This window comes from Coenobita brevimanus, chromosome 76 (genome assembly GCF_032717465.1).
Source record: "Coenobita brevimanus isolate Jiangsu-jjx chromosome 76, ASM3271746v2, whole genome shotgun sequence".
Taxonomy (NCBI): domain Eukaryota; kingdom Metazoa; phylum Arthropoda; class Malacostraca; order Decapoda; family Coenobitidae; genus Coenobita; species Coenobita brevimanus.
In genome coordinates this window covers 23,071,703-23,089,069 of record NC_137029.1, presented here as the reverse complement: position 1 = coordinate 23,089,069, position 17,367 = coordinate 23,071,703, and the positions used below count along the sequence as shown (strand labels likewise).

Here is a 17,367-nt window from a genome sequence, read left to right as displayed (position 1 = left end):
ACACTCTTACCAAAATCTATTACATGGCATTTTTCTGCATTGAATTCCATCTGCCATTTATGACTCCATTCATATAATTTTGTTAGATCCTTCTGTAACTCCATACATGTGTTCTCATTTTTTATTGTCCTTTGAATTTTGGCTTCATCACCAAACATGTTCATGTAACTCACTATTCCAATTTTATCATTTATATCATTTATTTATGCCAGAAACATGATTGGTGCCAACACTGAACCCTGTGGGACACCATTTGTCACCTTTCTCTAGTATGAGTACATTCCTCTTAATATTGTTCTCATTTCCCTTCCTCTTAGAAAGATCTGCATCTGCTGCAGTAGATTCACCTGGATACCTCCTTTGTATTCAAGTCTCCATATTAACCTTTCATGAGGAACTCCGTCAAAAGCTTGTGTGAAACCTAAGTACAGTCAATCCTCATAAATCGCGTGTTCATAAATCATGGATTTGTAAATCACGGCTAGGTTGCCGGCAACCTCAAATCACTGTTAAGTTACGAAAATTGCAGATCTAGGCACCCAAGTGGGCCTTTTCTGAGGAGAACCATAAACTGCGACATTCAAACTGAAAATCGCGCCCCAACAACCAATCACCACGCGTCCCTGGTGGCAAGTGTGCATACTAATGCCGCCATGTTGTTGTTCTTGTCCTGCCAGTCCGCACACTACAGACCGTCGCCATGGAGTACGAGAGTTACCTGCCTTTTTTGTGCAACCTTCCCCTGCCTCCTACCTGCCATGGCCCCTCCCAACCCCTCAATGAAGCGCTCTAAGCATCATGGCGTCAAGAAGCTGCCGCAGTTGTTGTACAGTCAACATTTGGAGCTCATTCGTCGTGTTGAGAAGGGAGAGAAGTTTTCAAAGCTGGCGAAAGAGTTTGGGAAGAACAAATGCTGAGAGGTTCTAAGTTCTTCCCAACACCACCCCACTCCATTCACTCAAGCAATTTCGTCATAGGATTAAGGTGAGATCCCTTAATACATGCACTGAATATTCCTAAATTTGTAGGTTTGTGTTTGATGGTGCCTAGATAGGTGTAGGTAGGGTGGTGTGGGGGCGGGTTGTCCAAAATCCAGACCCAAATTAATTTTTCATGTAAGAGTTATTATTCATAAATCATGGAATTCATAAATCACGGCAGTGGTCCAGACCCAAATTGACGCAATTTACGAGGATTGAGTGTATATACTGTCTACCCATCCGTCTCTTTTTTGCATTGTTTCTGTCATAGTAACTTAGGGATTTGTTATGCATGATTTTCCTTTTCCAAACCCAAATTGCCCTTCTGATAACATTTCATACTTTTCCAAGTGTTCTACCTGTCTCATTCATATTAACTTTTCCATTATTTTGCGTACAACATTAGTAAGTGAAGCTGGTCTGTAGTTCAGTGGTGGGCATTGTCTATTGTTTCTGTTTTTTTTATACAGAGGGACTGTGTTAGCATTTTTCCATATTTCTGGTAACTTGCCTTGATTTAGTGACTTCTGAAATATTAATTGCATGGGTTCACTAAATTCTTCAGCACATTCTCAACACCCTATTGGATATTCCATCTGGTCCGTTTGTTTTCCGTTCATCTGAGGTTTTCATTTCTTCCTCAGTTTCTCTTCTATCAAGATAAATGTTTCCCTCATTTATCCGTATGCTCAGTATCCAGACTTGTTCATTATCCGGACGCTGGACCTTGGGTTTATTAAACCATTTTTTGAATTTACTTGCTATTATCTGAGTGTAAAAGTCCCCAAGAACTTCGGCTGGCCAGCCTAGATGTTCAGACATTTGGTATCGTGGCTGCTGGGCTCAAGCCGTGAGAGGGAAGTAGTCTGTAACCCACAACCAGAGCTAAGATGTCTGTATGCCCCTGTACTGATTGATCAAATCCGCTCACTTGTCTGATCATTCCCAACAAACCTCCAGCACCCAAGTAATATGACTGTAACCCACAAGCAGTGTCAGAATGTCTGTATGCATCCCCACCAAATGTCTGATGTTGTGCGGCCACCAGGCTAAGTCTTTCCCAACCGCCACCACTATTGAACACAGACCTTAAGCCACGAGTACAGTACGAGTTTGATGACAGCGGCCTCTCTACCGAACATCCAGTGTCGCTTGGCCACTGGGCTAAGTCTTTCCCAGCCGCCACCACCATCGAACACAGACCACAAGCCATGAGTACATGTTTGGTGACAGCAGCCATCCGCCTCTTTACCGAACATTGAACAGTCCCCCGATTACCGTGAGTTGTGTTTCTGCTTGGCCACTTGGCATCTAACAGACCGCAAGCCACGAGTTAATGTACAGTAAAAGCAACCATCTGCCTGTTGACTGAATGGAGAGAATCCTGCCCACAGCCTCACTTCTCCCCTCCTCCCATCCCTCCTCCATACCCTTTTGGCTTCCCCCTCACTCCCTCAGTCTGCACCGTCTTCCATGGTGATAACACTAACTCGTGAGTTTTCAAAGTTTTTTGTGATTTATTTGACTACTATTGGTTGTATCGAAAGTCCACAAGATCCACAAGAAAGCTCGTGAAAATCTGCAACTAGACATATGTGTAATTCTTGGAAGGCGCTGGAAAAATTTGCACTAGGATGGTGGGAAGTAATATGAAGGTAAGTTTTACTCCTGAATAATTTATTCTCATTGTATTTCTGTACTTTTGCTTATCAGTTTTATTGTTTTTATTAGCTTATCTTATAGTATAAACACCAGCGAAGATGATGGTATATGATTTATACCAATATAACTAATTTCCGGAGGCACATTTGGCTGTGGATTTTTTTTTGAGTCCCGGGAGCAATCACTCGTCACAGATGACTGATTTTCAAACCGTTTTCAGTTTTTTTGTGGATTTTTGTTGGTTATCCATTATTTTCTTGATGTTTAGCATTAATATGAATAATCTTATGTGTGTTTTGATACCTCAATATGGCAGCATGACCAGAAAATAGTGCCACAATTTGGAGAGGGAATGTATAGACAGTAGTGGATAGGTAGGGTGTTTTTTGGTTTTCTTTGTGTGTGTTTTTTTCATGGTTTTCTTGGTGTTTAACATTACTTTGAATATTCCTATATGTGTTTTGATGTCTAAATATGGCAGATTGACCTGAAAACTGTGCCAAAGTTAGGAGGGGTACTGTACAGACAGTAGTGTATAAGGAGGGTGTTTTTTTATTTTCAGTTTTTTTTTTTTCTTTTTGTTGTTGGTTTTCTTGGCATTGACAATTATTTTGGATAATCCTGTTTATGTTTTGATGTCAAAATATGGCAGAATGACTGGAAAACACTGCTAAAATAAGGAGGGGTACTGTACATACAGTAGTGTATAGGTAGGGTGTTTTTTGGTTTTCAGTGTTTTTTCTGCATGGTTTTTTTGGCATTTAGCATTACTTTGGATATTCCTTTGTGTGTTTTGATGTCTAAGTATGCCTGAATGACCGGAAAACACTGTCGATTTAAGCATAGGTACTGTACAAATAGGTTATGTGTAGGTTGGAGGTTGGGTATAGGTAGGGTTTGGGTATGGTAGGGGAATAGTGTTCATTAGCCGGATGTTGCCACTACCCAGACATGCCTTTGGCTCTATTATGTCCGGATAAGTGAGGGATTACTGTATATCATCCATTTCAGTTGGCCATCCTTTAGTGAATAAAGACTGGAAATTATTAGTTAGAACTTTGCAAATTTCTTCTTCCTCAACCATACTTTGTTTCTTATCTTGACCTTACTTTTGCTTTTCATATAGCTGTGAAGAGTTTTGGTTGGTCCTTACTCTTATCTATAATGTCTTTTTCAAAAATCATTTGAGCTTCCCTTCTGATCCAGGTGTAATTATTTCTTGCCTGTTTTTATCTCTCATATGCTTGTTCACTGCTGTATCTTTTATATCTACAGTATTCCATAGTACAGTAGGTCTCGTTTTCCTTTGGCTTTTGCAGTGATTTTTAAACCATACATTTAATCTCTGCACTTTCTCCTTCTGGTGATTTATGCTTTAAGACTCCTACTTTATAAATTTCACAGAATTTTAAGTATTGATTGTCTACATCTGCTTTTGCCAGTTCGTGTTGCCATTAACTTCTTTATAATATTTCCGTAGTTTTTTGTGGTTCCCCTGTTATGAATGTTAATCCCCTTTGATGCCAGTCGCAGGTGAATTCAAAGTCTCGGAGTAGTTTTCTGATAATATACAGTATATATATATTTTTATGTAGGAAGAAGGAACCAAAGGCAACGAGCCTGCAAAACTGTTCCTTCCAAGAGAAAAACAAAATACAAGAGAGAGCCAAATTCAAGATTCGATCATTTCGAGATTCCTGGACACACTGCGTTTGAAAGACTGGAGATCATAGGAAGCAGGAAATACAGACAGAGGGAGACAGTTCCAGAGTTGACCTGTTGCATAAATGAAGGACTGGGAGTAACGGTTAACTCTTGCATTAGAGAGTTGGACAGAAAAGGGATGAGAGTTTGCTGCTAGACGGGTGCTACACACCTGTTGTAGAGGTGGAAGAATGCATGCAGACAGTTCAGAGGAGCAGTGACCATTGAAGTAGCGATAGAAAAGAGATAAAGATGCAACAGTGCGGCTAAGAGACAGAGGTTGAAGGGAGTCAGTAAGAGGAGGAGAGTTAATGAGGCGAAAAGCCTTTGACTCCACCCTATTAAGAAGAGCTGTATATGGGGAGCCTCCCCACACATGAGAGTTGTACTCCACACAGGGGCGGATAAAACCCCTGTATAGAGTCATTCTGTCGTTTGGAACTCTGTCACTACATGATTACTTTTTCCTATAGGACACAGATATTTCAGAGATTCAGTTGCATCAAATTCTTTTATTAGAATTAAATGTAGTCTTGTTGGTGTGTCGTCACCTCTAAATCTTGTCTCGTCTTTGACCCACTGGGTCATTACATTATCCATTGCTGTATTTATTAGTTTACTGCCCCATGAATCTTCACTGCTTCCTGAGTCCCACTCCTCTTTACAATTAAGTCACCCATAAGAATTATGTTGTTGCTTTTTTCAGTTACTTTCTGTAGGTATCTAGCCATGTCCAACAACATCTCCTGATATTCCTCCTCATTCCATGCTCTTGTCCTGGAGGCGTACATATGCTACTGTGATGTCTCCCTTGCCTTTCCGTCTGGTTTCTAGTATCGTGTGTATCAGTTCAGCCCTACCCCCTCCCAGTTCCACATTATCCACATTTATGTTGTTCTTCACTGCTATCATCACTTCTCCTCCCATTTTTCTTTTGTATCTCTTCTCCATGGTTTGTGTTTCCCATCTCCAATTTGGATTTCAATATTTTCTCCTAGCTTGGTCTCTACAAGTCACATAATGTCTGGGTCATTTACCGTCAAGAAATGATTTATTTCCAGCTATGCTGAGATTAAACCATCTACATTAGCGTACACCACTTTCAGTCTTTTTTGCAATGTTTTTTATTATGTCCTTCTCTCTCCCTGTCTCCTTCGGTACCACTTTCTTAATTTCTGGTCCATAACTCTCCAATAGAACTGACTTTTCTTCCTCGGTTCTCTGGTCGTATTTTTCTTTAGCTTCCATAACAAGTTCCTTTATTTTAGCTCTCTCCTTATCCAGATATTTTTTAATCCTTCCTTATCTGCTAATTTCCAGGTCTTGTTGATTACTTCATTTGCCCTGACCTGAGATTGAAATTTTACTTTTAGTGGCATTGTCCCTCCTTCCACATATTTTCCTAGCCTGATCATTTCTTTGATCCCCTCTTGGGCTTAGTCGTTTCCTTGCACAACTATTGACACTTTCTTTTGCTCTTTTCAGTTCTTCCCTTTCTCTTTTTGACCTCACTGATATATGTTTTTCTTTCAAACCTGACATAATTATGCATTTTTTCTTGTCTGCTGCATCTCTGACAAGTGTTTCTTTACTTTTTATCATCCAAACCATTTCTTTCTCTACCTTTTTTTGGTTTTCTTTCTTCTCTTGTTTTATAATCTCATTTAGATTTATTTTTCTCTTCTTCCTGAATTTTCTTCCACCCCATATGTTCATCCGTTTTTTCCTTAATGTGTTCATCATGCATATTTGTTTTTGATTCATACTCTTCGAGTTTACTTTTCATCTTATCCCTTTTTTCCTCCAACCACTCGTTTTCTCTTTTAAGCTGTTCTCTTTGATTTGAGGCTGAATCATTACTCACTTTTAATTTTGATATTTCTCGTTCTTGTTCTGTACTACGTGAACCAATGTTCATCTTGTTTTTCAATTCCACGATCTCTTTCTCTTGTTGTAGTGTTCGTTCCTGCAGCTCATTAATTACTGACCGTACCTTTTTCAATTCTTGGACATTCCTCTCAGCCATTCTCTCTACATCTGCTACTCTTGTTTGATTCAGTTTAGTACTCTCTCCATTCTGGTCTTCGTTGGAGAATCCCACAAAATCACCTGCACTGGATGTAAACAAATGACTCTTTCCTTCCATCATTATATCCCTGAACAAAAATGTGCAGATTGGCCTGGGAGGAAGGTAGAGTCCCAGAGGATTGGAAGTCAGGTATATTTATTCCCTTGTACAAAGAAAAGGGGAAAAATAAGTGTCTGGTAATCATAGGGGCATTTGTCATCTTAGTATAATAGGAAAAGTGTATGGTAGGATACTTATTGACAGAGTTAGAGAAACAACAGAGGCATTAGTTGGAGAAGAACAGGTAGGCTTTAGGAAGGGAAGAGGTTGTGTAGATCAGATATTCTTAGATCTTTAGTGGAAAAGTTTCTAGAGAAGGGAAAGAAGTTGTATGTGGCTTTCATGGATTTGGAGAAAGCATATGACAGGGTGGATAGACAAGGATTGTGGAAAGTATTAAGAATATATGGAGTAGATGGGAAGTTGTTGAATGCTGTGAAGAGTATATATGATGGTGCCAAGGCTGCAGTGCGTGTGGATGGTGAACTGAGTGAATTTTTCTCTTTGAATGTTGGGTTGAAACAGGGATGTGTCATGTCTCCATTGTTGTTCAATCTGTGCTTGGATGGGGTAAGAAAAGAGGTACAAGGTAGGATAGTGGATGTTGGAGTGGCCCTGGTGAGAGAGGGTGGTGTTTGGAAGCTCCCTGTGCTGTTGTTTGCAGATGATACTGTGTTGTTCGAGTGAAGACGAAGGGGAGCTGCAAGGCTTGATGGATGAGTTTGGGAGAGTGTGTAAGAAACAGAATCTAAAGGTGGATGTAGGGAAGAGTATAGTGATGGTCTTTGAGAGAGGTGAAGTCAGTGAATGTACATTGAGGTTGGATGGTGAGGAATTGAAAAATGTGAGTACGTTTAAGTACTTGGGTAGTTTGATGAGTAAGGATGGAGGTTTGGAGGGTGAAGTGCTTGAAAGGGTACAGCAGGGAAGAAAGGTTGCTGGTTCCTTGAAAGCAGTGATAAGAAACAGGGAAGTGAGCATGGAAGTGAAAAAGTTACTACATGATAGTATTGTAATACCAGCTCTGACGTATAGAAGTGAAGCTTGGACAATTGTTGGCAGGACACAAGGCAAGAGTGAGAGCAGTGGAAATGAGTTATTTAAGAGGAGCCTGTGAAGTCACATGGAGAGACAGGCTGACAAATGTGGATATAAAGGAGCGTTGTGGTGTGGATGTGGATGTGATAGGAAGCGTTAGGAGGAATACACTGAGGTGGTTTGGCCATGTGGATAGGATGGAGGGTGAAAGACTGATGAAGAGAGTGTATGTGAGTGAGGTGGAGGGGAGGAGAGGAAGGGGGAGGCCGAGGATGAGATGGAGGGATGGGGTGGAGAGGTATATGAGAGAGGGGGGGGTGAGTTGGGAGCAGGGCAGTGAAATGGCGGGGGACAGGGCGACGTGGAGGCGATTTGTTTGTGGCCACCTAGAACGGGATTGAGGCGTCTGGCAATAGATAGATAGATAGATAGACAAAAGTATTAAATTTCTACTATGACTTTTGCTCTTATTTGACTGAATCCTCTGTTTTATTTCACTAATGTCAGACGGGACCACCACTGACGCATTCAGTTCACATGATCGCAATAGGTTGGCCTCCTTTTCACCACCGTTTTCGGGTTATTTCCCCACAATCATCTCGGAGCTGTTCCTCTGTCAGTGACCTGTGTATCTGTGTGTGTGTGTGTGTGTATTTACCTATTTGTAGTATACAGGAACTGAGCAATGCTCGTGTTGTCCTGTCTCCATATCAACATTTATCAAGTCTACCTTTACACACATGAATGTTTTTCTCATGCACCACCTCTTTGTCTAAATCGTTCCAAATATTTAAGTATTTACCTAATATACCTAATTGTGATATACACGGAATGTACTATGCTCGTGGGTTTCTGTCGCTGTTTCTCAATAAGTCAAATTTAGCTTTAAACTCGTTTAAGTTTTTAGACTGGATGATCTCTTTGTCCAGGCTATTCCATAAGTCTATACTTCTGTAAGGAAAGCTATATTTCTTGATATCCTTCAAGCAGCTTGACTTTTCAATTTCATTCCGTGTCCTCTTGTTGCTCTCTTATCCCATACAAACAGATCTTCTTTGTCAATTTTATCTACTCCCACCATGGTCCTGAACACTGCAAGCATGTCTCCCCTTTTTCTCCTTTCCTCTAAGGAAGGCAAATCCAGTTTTTCCAGCTTCTCTCTGTATGACAGTTCTTTCAGACTGGGGACCATCTTGGTTGCTGTTCTTTGTATTCTTTCAATCTTGTTTATATCTTTCTTTTTGTGTAGGGACCACACTACCGCTGCATATTCTAACCGGGGGCGGATCATGGCCACTATCAATTTTTTCATCATTTCCTCATCCATATAATGAAATGCTACTCTTATGTTAGTCAAGAGTTTATAAGTCTCTCCAACTATCTTGTTAATGTGCTTTTCTGGTGACAAACTATCTTGGACCAGCACTCCCAAATCTTTCTCTTCTCTCCTTTTTGTGATTAATTCATTACCCAACAAATAATTCAGTGATGGCCTCCTCGTACTTTTACCCATTTCCAATATTTTACATTTCTTTACATTAAATTTCACTTCCCACGTCCGGCTCCAATTGTGTATCCTATCCAAATCCTCCTGCAGTATTTTACAATCCTCCTCAACGTCTACCTTCCTCAAGATCTTTACATCATCAGCAAACAGACTTGCATAACTATTCACTCCATCTACCATATCATTTACGTAAATCAGGAACATTACTGGCGCCAACACTGAGCCTTGAGGGACTCCACTTGTTACTTCCCTCCATCCAGACATCCTATCCATTATTACTGTCCTCATTTGTCTCTCTCTCAAAAAGCCTGTCATCCATTCCAGGAGTTTCCCCTTCAGTCCTCCTATATATTCTAGTTTCCACATCAGTCTCTTATGAGGGACCTTGTCGAAGGCCTTCTGTAAGTCTGAGTACACACAATCCACCCAACCATCTCTCTCCTGTACCACATCAGTTGCTCTTGAATAAAACCCAACAAGTTGAAAACACATGACCTTCCACTCCTGAATCCAAACTGACATTCAGCCAAAATATTCATCTCTTCTAGATATTTTATCCATCTGTCTTTCAGGATTCTCTCACAAAATTTTGCGCCCATTGTGGTTAGACACTGGTCTATAATTCAGGGGTACTTCCTTGTTTCCTCACTTATTAATTGGTACCACATTTGCCCTCTTCCATTCTTGTGGCACTTTCCTCTCTTCTAGAGAACACATAATTAAACTGTGGATTTAAAGGCCATGCCACGTTGAGTACACCGCTTCCCGTCCGATAAGCGAAGTTAAGCAACGTTGGGTCTGGTTAGTACTTGGATGGGTGACCGCCTGGGAACACCAGATGCTGTTGGCATAACTCCCTACGTGTCAAGTGGGGTTGGTGGAGGATTAGTGCCCCTCCCTGTAAAACAATTAACTCTAAGCCCTTGACCACCCCGTTTGGGATACATGACGTCTGGCAATGGATGGATGGATTTTATCCACCAGTTGTTCTCTGCATTCCTTCAGTACCCAGTTAGAAATTCCATCAGGTCCTGGGGCTCTCCCTGCATCTTGAGTTTCCAGTAATTTATACACTTCCTGCACCTCCACTTTTATATCTTTTATCACCGGTACATTTCTAATCACTCTCTCCCCTTCCACAAACTCTTGTTCATTAGTGAAAACTGATTGGAAACATTTGTTCATTATTTCAGCTTGCATCGCTGCATCTTTATAGACCTATCCTTTCACTTTCAGTTTGGTGATTCCTTCCTTTTGTTTCAGTTTGCCATTAACAAATCTATAAAACAGTTTGGGTTCATCCTTGCATTTTTCTATTATTCCTTTTTCAAAATTCCTTTCTTCTTCTCTACGTATTCTTGTGTATTCATTTCTTGTTCTTTTATATTCTTCCTTTGTTCTGTTGTTACCACTCTTTCTCCAGTTGTTCCATGCCATATCTCTCTCTTTTTTTGCTATCATACACCTTCTATTAAACCACTCCCTTTTCCTGTTTTCTTTCCCCCTTACTCTTGGTACAAATTTTTCCACTCCCAAATTATAGAGGTCTAGAAAGATATCCCACTTCCTCTGTATCTCTCTTGTTTCTCTGAATTTTCTCCAGTCCGCATCTTCAAAAAATTTTCTCAGTCCTGTAAAGTTTGCTTTCCCAAAGTTGTATCTTCCCTGCCTATGAAGCTTGTCTCTTGGCTCGAAGTTCCCTGTTATCATCTGGAACTCAATGACCACATGATCACTTTTTTCTATAGAACAGAAATATTTCACTTATTCTATTACATCGGATTCTTTGGTAAACAGTAAATCTAACTTTGCTGGTGTGTCCTCACCTCGGAACTGTGTCTCTTCTTTGACCCATTGCATCATCACATTATTCATTATTATATTTAATAATGAAGTGGGAAAGCATTTGATAGGGTGGATAGACAAGGATTGTGGAAAGTATTAAGAATATATGGAGTAGATGGGAAGTTGTTGAATGCTGTGAAGAGTATGTATGATGGTGCTAAGGCTGCAGTGCGTGTGGATGGTGAACTGAGTGAATTTTTCTCTTTGAAGGTTGAGTTGAAACAGGGATGTGTCATGTCTCCATGGTTGTTCAATCTGTACATGGATGGGGTAATAAAAGAGGTACAAGGTAGGGTAGTGGATGTTGGAGTGGCCCTGGTGAGAGAGGGTAGTGTTTGGAATCTCCCTGTACTGTTGTTGCAGATGGTACTGTGTTGTTGAGTGAAGACGAAGGAGAGCTGCAAGGCTTGATGGATGAGTTTGGGAGAGTGTGTAAGAAACAGAATCTAAAGGTGAATGTAGGGAAGAGTAAAGTGATGGTCTTTGAGAGAGGTGAAGTCAGTGAATGTACAACGAGGTTGGATGGTGAGGAATTGGAAAATGTGAGTACATTTAAGTACAATACTTGGGTAGTTTGATGAGTAAGAATGGAGGTTTGGAGGGTAAAGTGCTTGAAAGGGTACAGCAGGGAAGAAAGGTTGCTGGTTCCTTGAAGGCAGTGATAAGAAGCAGGGAAGTGAGCATGGAAGTGAAAAAGTTACTACATGACAGTATTGTGATACCAACTCTAATGTATGGAAGCGAAGCTTGGACGTTGCTGGAAGGACACAAGTCAAGAGTGAGAGCAGTGGAAATGAGTTAGAGGAGCCTTTGGAGTCACATGGAGAGACAGGCTGACAAATGAGGATATAAAGGAGCATTGTGGTGTGGGTTTGGATGTGGATGAGATAGGAAGCGTTAGGAGGAATAGACTGAGGTGGTTTGGCCATGTGGAGAGGATGGAGGGTGAAAGACTGACGAAGAGAGTGTACAGGTATGTGAGTGAGGTGGAGGGGGAAGAGGGAGGGGGAGGCCGAGGATGAGATGGAGGGATGGGGTGGGGAGGTATATGAGAGAGGGGGGTGTGAGTTGGGAGCAGGGCAGTGAAATGGCGGGGGACAGGGCGACGTGGAGGCGATTTGTTTGTGGCCACCCCAAACGGGATTGAGGTGTCTGGCAATAGATAGGTAGATAGATATTTAATAATGTAGTGCCCCACAAATCTTTGCTGCCTCCTGAGTCCCATTCCTCCCAGTTCACCTCTTTACAGTTAAAGTCACCCACCAAAATTATATTGTTGCTTTTCTCAATTATTTTTTGTAAATAACTAGCCATATCTGACAACATCTCCTGGTATTCATCATCATTCCATGCTCTCGTCTTAGGGGGAACATACACTACCGCCATATCACTCTTGCCATTCTCTCCAGTTTCTAATTTCATGTACCTGCACAGTATATCACTTCAGCCCTGCCTTGTCCCATTTCCACAGTATCTACATTTATGTTGTTCTTCACTGCTATCATCACTCCTCCTCCCGTTTTTTCTTTTCTGTCTCTTCTCCACAGGTTGTATTTACCATCTCCCAAATGAACATCAATATCTTCTCTTAATTTGGTTTCTACAAAGCATATGACATCATGTTCATGTTCCCTCAAGAAATCGTTAGTTTCAAGCCTTGCCGATATTAAACTATCAACATTAGTATATACCACCTTCAAATTATTTTTGGTGTTTTTTATACCCTCTTCTCTCCTTCTCTCCGTCAGTACCACTTCCTCAATTTCTGATCTTTCATAGCCTTCCCCCTTAGTTTCCTTCACTTCTATTTCCTCACATACCACTTCCTTACTTTCATATCCATCACTCTCCAAAAAAAAGTATTACATTCTTGCTCTGTCCTCTTATCCTTGTTTTCCTTTACTTGTTCCTTCAATGATTTTAAAACTTCTCTTTCTTCTTCATTCAAATCTTTTCTTATTATAATATTTTCCATCCCTGCCTCTTTGCTTAGTTTCCAGGTCACTTGAAGTGTATCATTTACTACACTTTCTGATGACAACTTGACTCTCATTGGTCTTGTTTCCCCTTTCTTATAAGGCCCTGTCTTCCTTACTTCCTCAGTTTCTTTTACCCACTTGTCTCCTTCGGGACCAGTCTTGCCTAATATTCTTCTCACCAGGTTTGTGTCTCTCTGGAGTCTCATGGATCTAACCTTTTCTTCCTCCTCCCTTTTTCCAAATATTACCACACATCTGTTCCTTTCTACAGTTTCTGTCACTATTTTCTCTTTTTTCTTCAGTATTTTCACTACATTTTCTTCCATTTTTTTCTTGTTCATTTCCCTTTCTTCCTGGATGATTTCTCTTAAACTGACCACTTCTTTCTGTTCTTCTTCTACATGTGCCCACTTTGCCTTATGCTCTTCTAATACAGTACTCACCTTCTCCGTTTTATTGGTACTCTCTTCTAGTTTTCTCCTCAATTCGATATTTTCACGCTTCAAATTCCTAATCTCCTCATTCGCCGTCTCATTGGACTGGATCAGACTCTGTATAGTAGTCTCAGTATTTTCAGACACGTCTTTTAACACTAGATTCTCCACTTTTTTTCCAAGTTCACTAATCCTCATAATCAATGTTTTAACCAGATCCATGACATTAGTACTGTATTTCTATCAGATCCTGGAAATTTGAGTCCCATAATGTTTACATTATCGGCCATGTTTTAAATTGGTTACAGTACCAAAAACAGCTGTTACCAAAAATACTACAAACATTCGTGTATACTCTTGCCAATAAATCTTTACATTTTTGGTAGTCTATATTAACTTACAGTATTTTAAACTTAAAACAAGACCATAGGAGACAGGACAAACATAATTCCTGAAAACTACTTAAGGTTTGCAACGGTGGCTGGGAGCAGTCAAGATACATCCGTACGCTCTGGCTGTTCGCTCGTGTGTGTGTGTGTGTGTGTGTGTGTGTGTGTGTGTGTGTGTGTGTGTGTGTGTATTTACCTATTTACCTATTTGTAGTATACAGGAATTGAGCAATGCTCATGTTGTCCTGTCTCCATATCCACATTTATCAAGTCTACCTTTACACACATGAATGTTTTTCTCATGCACCACCTCTTTGCCTAAGTCATTCCAGATATTTAAGTATTTACCTAATATACCTAATTGTGATATACACGGAATGTACTATGCTCGTGGGTTTCCGTCGCTGTTTCTCAATAAGTCAAATTTAGCTTTAAACTCGTTTAAGTTTTTAGACTGGACGATCTCTTTGTCCAGGCTATTCCATAAGTCTATACTTCTGTAAGGAAAGCTATATTTCTTGATATCCTTCAAGCAGCTTGACTTTTTCAATTTCATTCCGTGTCCTCTTGTTGCTCTCTTATCCCATACAAACAGATCTTCTTTGTCAATTATATCTACTCCCACCATGGTCCTGAACACCACAATCATGTCTCCCCTCTTTCTCCTTTCCTCTAACGAAGGCAAATCCAGTTTTTCCAGCCTCTCTCTGTATGACAGTTCTTTCAGACTGGGGACCATCTTGGTTGCTGTTCTTTGTATTCTTTCAATCTTGTTTATATCTTTCTTTTTGTGTGGGGACCACACTACCGCTGCATATTCTAACCTGGGGCGGATCATGGCCACTATCAATTTTTTCATCATTTCCTCATCCATATAATGAAATGCTACTCTTATGTTAGTCAAGAGTTTATATGTCTCTCCAACTATCTTGTTAATGTGCTTTTCTGGTGACAAACTATCTTGGTCCAGCACTCCCAAATCTTTCTCTTCTCTCCTTTTTGTGATTAATTCATTACCCAAAAAATAATTCAGTGATGGTCTCCTGGTACTTTTACCCATTTCCAATATTTTACATTTCTTTACATTAAATTTCATTTCCCACGTCCGGCTCCAATTGTGTATCCTATCCAAATCCTCCTGCAGTATTTTACAATCCTCCTCAACCTCTATCTTCCTCAAGATCTTTACATCATCAGCAAACAGACTTGCATAACTGTTCACTCCATCCACCATATCATTTACGTAAATCAGGAACATTACTGGCGCCAACACTGAGCCTTGAGGGACTCCACTTGTTACTTCCCTCCTTCCAGACATCTTTTCCTTTATTACTGTCCTCATTTGTCTGTCTCTCAAAAAGTCTCTCATCCATTCCAGAAGTTTCCCCTTTAGTCCTCCTATATATTCTAGTTTCCACATTAGTCTCTTATGAGGGACCTTGTCAAAGGCCTTCTCTAAGTCTAAGTACACACAATCCACCCAACCATCTCTCTCCTGTACCACATCAATTGCTCTTGAGTAAAAGCTCAACAAGTTAGAAACACATGACCTTCCACTTCTGAATCCAAACTGACATTCAGTCAAAATATTCATCTCTTCTAGATATTTTATCCATCTGTCTTTCAGGATTCTCTCACAATTTTGCGACCATGCTGGTTAGAGACACTGGTCTATAATTCAGGGGTTCTTCCCTGTTTCCTCCCTTGTAAATTGGTACCACATTTGCCCTCTTCCATTCTTTTGGCACTTTCCCCTCTTCCAGTGAGCATACAATTAAGCTGTGAATTTTATCCACCAGTTGTTCTCTGCATTCCTTCAGTACCCAATTAGAAATTCCATCAGGTCCTGGGGCTTTCCTTACATCTTGAGTTTCCAGTAATTTATACACTTCCTGTACCTCCACTTTTATATCTTCCATCATCGGAACATTTCTAATCACTCCCTCCCCTTCCACAAGCTCCTTTTCTTTAGTGAAAACTAACTGGAAACGTTTGTTCATTATTTCTGCTTGCATTGCCGCATCCTTAAAGACCTCTCCTTCTACTTTCAGTTTGATGATTCCTTCCTTTTGTTTCAGTTTGCCATTAACAAATCTTTAAAACAGTTTGGGTTCATCCTTGCATTTGTCAGTTATACCTTTTTCAAAATTCCTTTCTTCTTCTCTACGTATTCTTGTGTATTCGTTTCTTGTTCTTTTATATTCTTCCTTTGTTCTGTCGTTACCTCTCTTTCTCCAATTGTTCCACGCCTTATCTCTCTCTTTTTTTGCTATCATACACCTTCTATTAAACCACTCCTTTTTCCTGTTTTCTTTCCCTCTTACTCTTGGTACAAATTTTTCCACTCCCAAATTATAGAGGTCTACAAAGATATCCCACTTCCTCTGTATCTCTCTTGTTTCTCTGAATTTTCTCCAATCCGCATTTTCAAAAAAGTGTCTCAATCCTGTAAAATTTGCTTTCCCAAAGTTGTATCTTCCCTGTCTATGAAGCTCGTCTCTTGGCTTGACGTTTCCTATTAACATCTGGAACTCAATGACCGCGTGATCACTTTTTCCCAAAGGACAGAGATATTCCATGATTCTATTACATCGGGTTCTTTGGTGAACAGTAAATCTAACCTTGCTGGTGTGTCCTCACCTCGAAACCGTGTCTCTTCTTTGACCCATTGTGTCATCACATTATTTATTATTATATTTAATAACATAGTGCCCCACAAATCCTCGCCGCCTCCCGAGTACTATTCCTCCCAGTTCACCTCTTTACAATTAAAGTCACCCACCAAAATTATATTATTGCTTTTCTCAATTATTTTTTGCAAGTAGCTAGGCATATCTGACAACATCTCATGGTATTCGTCATCCTTCCATGCTCTCGTCTTTGGGGGAACATACTTTACCGCCATATCTCTCTTAACATTCTCTCCAGTTTCTAATTTCATATATATCACTTCAGCCCTGCCTTCTCCCATTTCCACAGTATCTACATTTATGTTGTTCTTCACTGCTATCATCACTCCTCCTCCCTTTTTTTCTTTTCTGTCTTTTCTCCACAGCTTGTATTTACCATCTCCCAAATGAACATCAATATCTTTTCTTAATTTGGTCTCTACAAAGCACATGACATCAGGTTCATGTTCTCTCAAGAAATCATTAATTTCAATCCTTGTCGATATGAAACCATCACCATTAGTATATATCACCTTCAAATTATTTTTGACATTATTAATACCCTCTTCTCTCCTACTCTTTGTCCGTACCACTTCCTCAATTTCTGATCTTTCACAATCATCCCCCTTAGTTTCCTTCACTTCTATTTCCTTAAATACCATTTCCTTACTTTCATATCCAATACTCTCCAAAAAAAAGTATTACATTCTTCCTCTGTCCTCTTATCATTTTTTTCCTTTACTTCTTCCTTTAATGATTTTAAAACTTCACTTTCTTCTTCATTCAGATCTTTTCTTATTTTTCATCCCCGACTCTTTGCTTAATTTCCAGGTCGCTTTAAGTATCTCATTTATTACACTCCCTGATGTAAACATGACTCTCATTGGTCTTGTTTCCCCTTTCTTATAAGGCCCTATCCTCCTTACTTCCTCAATTTCTTTTACCCACTTGTCTCCTTCGGGGTCAATCTTGCCTAATATTCCTTTCACCAGGTTCGTGTCTCTCTCAAGTCTTACGAACCTAACCTTTTCT

The 17,367-nt window shown here is 40.1% G+C and overlaps 1 protein-coding gene and 1 pseudogene across 3 annotated transcripts in view; both read left to right on the top strand.

Annotated features, from left to right (window-relative positions):
* Positions 1–17,367, top strand: part of LOC145408285 (synaptic vesicle glycoprotein 2C-like) — a 359,002-nt gene that overhangs the window by 186,770 nt on the left and 154,865 nt on the right. The gene's annotated exons all lie outside the window — the stretch shown is intronic.
* On the top strand, positions 9,751–9,869 carry LOC145408327 (5S ribosomal RNA; annotated as a pseudogene).